Source organism: Thalassophryne amazonica, chromosome 22 (genome assembly GCF_902500255.1).
Source record: "Thalassophryne amazonica chromosome 22, fThaAma1.1, whole genome shotgun sequence".
Lineage (NCBI taxonomy): Eukaryota > Metazoa > Chordata > Actinopteri > Batrachoidiformes > Batrachoididae > Thalassophryne > Thalassophryne amazonica.
Genome location: NC_047124.1, coordinates 18349941 through 18357179, shown reverse-complemented (window position 1 = coordinate 18357179; position 7239 = coordinate 18349941). Strand labels below are relative to the sequence as shown.

Genomic DNA, 7239 nt, shown 5'->3' with positions numbered 1-7239 from the left:
GCACATGTGCAGTGGATCCGATAGGGATCCAGACTTTTGCTAAAAGCAAGAATTTGTGGTTGCACAGCCTGCAGCCCATTAGCAGTCCTGGCATTTTTGATGCCACATGTGCAGCAGGCCTGATATGGACCAAGATCTTTATCTCATACTGACTATTTTTCTGGCACCTTCCGGTTTGTAAATGCTGGACTAACTGAGCAAAATTCAGTTTTGCAAAGGACGTTTTTTTCCTCAGCTGAGTACACCTTAGAATAGCATTCTCTCATTCAGATCTCACCTCCGTTTTCACTGTCAAATATTTGACAATTTTAACACTCACCATGAATGACACTCTTTGACTATGCCTCTTCCAAATCAGCATATCACGCTAGTTTTAGAGGCTGCATTTTCTCAAAAGCAAATACAAATACCGTAGAAGCCTGACATGAACCTGAGGTGATCTAAATGCTTGGTACAATGTGTTAATCAGCAAAAGGTTTGCAAGAGAGGTGCTAGCATTCTGGTTAGATTAGGAAAGCTTGACTCAGGTTGATATCTTGGATCTGACTAAGAACTGCTGTGCAGCAGATTAAACAAAACATTGAAATGACATTCGGTCTGTGGTCAGAAAACGTGAAGGAGCTCAGCCGAAATGTTACAGAGGAGAACACAGAGCTGCAGGTCAGAAGTTCAAAAAAAAAAAAAAAAGAGCTGAGGTTATTGTATGCAGAGAAAAAAAAAGGATTGCATGAAAGTTAAACTGTAACTCCAGAAAACAATAAAGCAGACATGTTTGGAGCAACGTTAGAAACATTCAACCTTAATGACCACTGTTTGCACCAATGGTTTAAATATTAAATATTTGAATTTAAACCATTTAATTGAAATAATGTTTGTATTATTTATATATATATATATATATATATGTATATATATATATATATATATATATATATATATATATATATATATATATATATATATATATATATATATATATATATATATATATATATCCTCTCGGCTGTAAGAGCATGTAATCGATGAAAATTCAATTGTAGAAAGAATATGACCTTTTGACCCCTTAGAATAGGTCAAGGTACCCATCTTGCCCCCAAGAATGCTCCCTGTGAATTTGAAGACCCTGGCCAGTAATAGGACTGGAGTTATGCTGGCACAGACAGATGGACAGACGGTATGGGCGTACAGAAAGTCTTTGCAATACCCGATGGCTATATTTTGGCCTCGGGTAATTAAGTAACTTCAAATTTAAGTGTTTATTTCTTATTTTATTTTAGTACCTGTGATTAGCAGGGCCTTCTATAATAATCGTAGTGTATGTATGTGCCAACACACACACACACACACACACACACACACACACACACACACACACACACACACACACACACACACACACACACACACACACACACACACATGCCCTGTCTGTTGGGCAGGTTTTTGTTGGAAGGTATAATGGAGTGTATCAGTAGTCGTCATACTTGTAGTAGTAGTAGTAGTCAGTGTTGCCACAGTTACTTTGAAAAAGTAACCCAATTACTGATTACTGATTACTCCTTGAAAAATAACTTAGTTACTTACTGATTACTCAATTGTAAAGTAACTAAGTTAGAGTACTAGTTACTTTTTTAGTTACTTTCCCCAGCTGCCGACAACAACCCTCTGCCACCTCAACATGACAATGATACTTGTTTTGCCAAAACTCACTTTATAGTCACCCTTTCTTGACTTCAATGAAAATAAATACTTGTTTATAAAAAGTAAAATAAAGACCTCTTTCTTGACCCTCATATTTAACTGTTGACAGCACTGTAACAGTAAAACTTGCAATTTCTAACCTACATTGTTTATAAATGTAACTATTAATTTTTTCTAACATTTTTCTAACATTTAAATTCTCTCTAAACATTTTACTTGTCAAAATGATTATTATTAGAAGTAGTATTAGTAGTTGGCGTAAAAAAAAAGGCTTCAAAACTGGACCTTTAATCTAGGGGTGTTGTGGGGGGGGCACATCCCTGCCCCACGCCCCCATTCCATCTGGATTCGCCTCTGCTTTGGTGTTTGAGCACAAAGAATGGATAACAATTATTTATGCAGAAAACATGACCAGATTTACAGGTAAGAAATTTTTATTGTGTTTTCACATCATGTGGTCCTCAGAAAGACAGTTTAGGTGCATTTGAGTGGAAAATAGTGTTAGTTGTTGACGCGTCGCGGTGGATCAGTTGTTTTTAACGAGCAGATATGGAGCGGCTCTGCTCAGAATTCTAAATAAAAGAGAGAAAAAAAGCATAAAAATGTCTTTGTAAAGCTCAGTGCAGGTGTGCTGTTGTCACCGTGCTTTAAGAGGTGAGGACGAGTCATAGCTGCTGCAGAAAACCACAGATGGAAAGCTCACAGCTCGCTTAAAGTGGGCAGTTCAGTCAAACCCCGACCTCCTTCCCACGGACCAAGTTTAATGCTGCTATCGACCCACAATGCAAAAATAATAGTAACGCACAGTGACTTGGAGAAGTAACTTTAATCTGATTACTGATTTGGAAAGATTAACGCGTTAGATTACTCGTTACTAAAAAAAGTGGTTAGATTAGAGTAACGTAAAGTAAGTAGAGTAAAGTAACGTTACCAGGCATCACTGGTAGTAGTAGTAGTAATTTATTGATTTACTTATGCTTTTCATATCAAAATTTACAAAGTGCTCAACATTTTAAAACAAAGGCATGAAAAAAGGAATGCCAAAAATTCAACAACCATTCAAACAAATAAAAAAAACAACATACACACAAGAAGCCATGACCAAGTTATGGACCAGCAATGACACACAAAGCACAACAACATCATAAAAAATTAAAATAATACCATATAAAACCCCAGACATTGAATTAAATATAAAATAAAGACAACGCTACAGTTTCTGTCAGCAAGTGCATAAAGACAACTGCATATTCAGCTCTGAAATTTTGGATTCTGGTAGATGCAGATGAGGACCAATGTGCCTCCTATTTTGGGCGATGTTAGCGCCTTTTAACATAATAATTTGCGGTTGTTATTTTTATGGGAACGTTGCCACAGTGGGACTTGTTCAGGCAAGCAAATGTTAAGTAATTTCAATTTCAATTATTTTCATTTATATAGCGCCAAATCACAACAGAGTTGCCTCAAAGCGCTTCACACAGGTAAGGTCTAACCTTACTAACCCCCAGAGCAACAGTAGTAAGAAAAAACTCCCTCTGAGGAAGAAACCTCAAGCAGACCAGACTCAAAGGGGTGACCCTCTGCTTGGGCCATGCTACAAACATAAATTACAGAACAATTCACAGCACAATTCACGGACGAATATACAAGAAATGTTGTTGGCGCACAGGACAGGAGGATTGCCAACACGAATTCAACTCCCATCTCTGGATGGAGCTGCACCTTAAACAGAGAGAAAAAACAGAATCAGGCATCAGAAAGACAAAAAATACTGTATAATTTGCCAGCATTAAACAACAAGAAAAACAGAGAAATACTAAGGTGATCACCGGCCACTAGCCCTAAACTTCACTAAAAGACCCAGAATTTAGGTAAAGTTGAGGCCGCAGCCCGCTCCAATTGTTAATAAATGAATTAAAAGAGTAAAAAGCGTAAAACAAAACTGTACCAGTATGCTAGCCATATGAAAGGGAAAAGAAGTGCGTCTTAAGTCTGGACTTGAAAGTCTCCACAGAATCTGACTGTTTTTTTGACACAGGGAGATCGTTCCACAGAACAGGGGCACGATAAGAGAAAGCTCTGTGACCCGCAGACTTCTTATTCACCTTAGGGACACAACGTAGTCCTGCACCCTGAGAACGTAAAGCCCGGGCCGGTACGTAAGGTTTAATTAGGTCAGCTAGGTAGGGAGGTGCCAGTCCATGAATAATTTTATAGGTTAGTAGCAGAACCTTAAAATCTGCTCTCACTGGGACAGGAAGCCAGTGAAGGGATGCCAAAATGGGTGTAATGTGGTTGTACTCTCTGCTTTGTGTCAAAAGTCTGGCTGCAGCATTTTGAACCAATTGGAGACCCCTAATGCTAGACTGAGGTAAACCAGAAAATAGAACATTGCAGTAGTCCAGTGTAGAAGAGATAAATGCATGGATCAGGGTTTCAGCATCAGCCATAGACAGGATGGGAGGAATCTTCGCTATATTTCACAGGTGGAAGAAAGCAGTCCTAGTAATATTTCTAATGTGGAGGCCAAAGGACAACGAAGGATCAAAAATTACCCCAAGGTTCCTCACTTTGTCAGTGTGATGTATGACACACGAGCCGAGGCTGAGCATTAACTGGTCAAATTAATGCCGATGTCTCACTGGACCAAGAACCATCATTTCAGTCTTATCACAGTTTAAAAGTAGGAAGTTTCTAGACATCCAACTTCTCACTGCTGCAAGGCAATCTTCTAAGGATTTTATGTGAACGAGATTACCAGCAGTTATCGGCATGTATAACTGAGTATCATCTGCATAGCAGTGAAAGGTAATCCCAAAACGCTCCCAATATGTGTCCAAGAGCTGCTATATAAAGGGAGAAAAGCAAGGGGCCTAAGACAGACCCCTGTGGAACCCCAAATTTCATGTCACTAAGGTTAGAGGTAGTGTTACTGTACAAAACACAGAACGTCTGACCAAGTATGACGTCAGCCATGCAAGGGCACTCCCAGTAATCCCAAAATGACTTTCCAACCTATCAAGTAGAATATGATGATCCACTGTATCAAATGCAGCATTGAGATCTAACAGCAACAGAACCGTAGTGGTGTCCGAATCCATTGTAAGCAGAAGATCATTCACCACTTTAGTGAGAGCCGTCTCTGTGGAATGATATTTTCTAAAAGCAGACTGCAGTGGCTCAAAGAGATTATTCTCAGTAAGACAGTCTACGAGCTGCCGTGACACCACTTTTTCCAGAATTTTAGAGAAAAATGATAGATTTGATATCGGCCAATAGTTTTTCAATACACTAGGGTCAAGATTAGGTCTCTTAAGTAATGGTTTAATCACTGCAGATTTGAAACATTTAGGAACAGATCCAGAAGTTAAACAAAGATTAATAATTTCCAGCACAGTCGGCCCAAGAGTGGGCCACAGGTCCTTAAACAGTTTTGTTGGTATAGGATCAAATAAACAGGTTGTGCTTTTTGTTGACATTACGAGTTTTGTCAGCATGCCTAGTGAGATACTATCAAATTCTGTAAATTTAGGTAATACCTCAGTAGTGGCACCCACCTCAATAGCAGGGTGTAGTGGCTGGGTTAAGGCATGCTGGGATATGTTTAACCTGATGTCTTCTATTTTCTTCCCAAAGTAATCCATGAAATCTTGTGCTGTAAAAGGAGAGCGAACTACAGGTGGTTGTCCATGGATAAGTGTTGCCACCGTGTGGAACAAGAACTTTGAGTTATGCTTGTTTTTGTTTATCAAATCAGAGTAGTAAGTCCACTCTGTAGCCAATAATGCTGAGTTTAAACTATCCACAAGTCTGTCTACTGATTGGGTATTTGTCAAATGTGAAGCTAAGACATCAGGCAGTCTAGCTTCGAGGTCAGTCTTAGTTGAGGAGTTGATGCATCGCCGTAATGATATATATAAGGTTGTTGTTCCACTAAACAGGGCAGCGAAACTGTAAACTTAATAAGTGAGTGATCAGACACCACTGATATAAGAGGCATGATGTCAATATTCGTGACAGCAATACCACGCGCGAGAACCAGATCCAGGGTATTTCCACTAATGTGCGTTGAACCCCGAATGCATTGCCGAAATCCTAATGCATCCACAATTTTCATAAATGATTTGCAGAGGGGATCAGAAGGCTTATTTATATGAATGTTAAAGTCACCAATGATCAGAACGTTATCTGCACTAGTTGACAAATTAGAGATGAACGCACCAAATTCATCTAAGAATTCAGAATATGGGCCAGGAGGCCTATATACAGTGACAAAGTAATACGACTGATTTTTATTCTTCTGACCTTGGCAATGTGTAATATCCTGAGCAGAGCGGAGAATCAGAAGCTCAAACGAGTTATATTTGTAACCCCCAACAGCTAATAAGCTAAACCTAGATTTATAAATAAGAGCAACACCCCCGCCTTGCTTCGCATCATGAGGGACATGACTAAATGTATATGCTGGTGGGCAGGTCTCATTTAAGGGGAGGACAGCTGTAGGTTTAAGCCAGGTTTCACATAGCCCAATCATATCTAAGCGATGATCAATAATTAGATCATTGATCAACAGTGATTTTGAAGACAGTGATCTTATGTTAATGAGACCCAGTCTAAGGACCTCAGTGGGGTTGACAGTTGAACTGTTTGGGTTTAGGGGTTGTTCCAGAGTATCATATATAAGATGCCTAGAAGTAGGTTTAGGTTTGAGGCATTCCACGCGCGTTGTAGGTAGCAGACATGAAATCTTTACTATTGCTGGAACAATCACTGTGCCATCCTCAATTTCAGCATCATCCAATATAGTAATGGGTATTAAGTTTGGAAAGCATATCCCTCTATGATTTTTATGGACACGACTACAGAAGTAGACCACAGTCTCAACTTGTTGAAATTCCCTCCCTGGCAAATAAACTGCACTATCGCCATAGTGGATTTTCTGCACTAAATTCCCCGCTAAGCTAATGGATTCCACACCCACATTTGTCATAAGCCTTGCAGGGTCTCTAATCACCTGCTCCGTGGCCTGCTGTAGATTCCTAATGTTACCCTCCCTGTAGAGCTCTATCTATGTTCGCAGACAAGATGGCGGCACCTCTCCCCCAGTAGGGTGGAGGCCATCTGGCATCAGCAGGCCAAGGCAGCCCCAGAACGAAGGCCAGTTATCAATAAAGCAAAAGCCTTGCTGTCTACAAAACTGTGCCAGCCACTGCGCCAGCATGCCTTAAACTGATGTCAGCCTGCTAAACGCCTCATCAGTACCCCGGGAGGGGAGGGGACCAGAGACTATTAATTGATGCCGACCCATCTTTCTGGCAAGGTCACAAGTCCTCTCTATGTCCATTTTTGTGACCTCTGAGTGCTTCATCCTGATATCATTGGTGCCAACATGAATATGTGACTATATCTCATGTCATGTTCCTTCGTCTGTCTTCCCTTCTGCAGCGTCAGCACCCTAAGATGAGATGCAATGTCGGGAGCTCTGGCCCCAGGAATACATTTAAGTAGGACTTTTGTTTCCTATTCACAGGGTGCTGA

At 40.1% G+C, this 7239-nt stretch overlaps 1 long non-coding RNA gene across 1 annotated transcript in view; it reads right to left on the bottom strand.

The window, feature by feature from the left end:
• The window catches only part of LOC117504367, a 251091-nt gene that overhangs the window by 181689 nt on the left and 62163 nt on the right, over positions 1-7239 (bottom strand). The gene's annotated exons all lie outside the window — the stretch shown is intronic.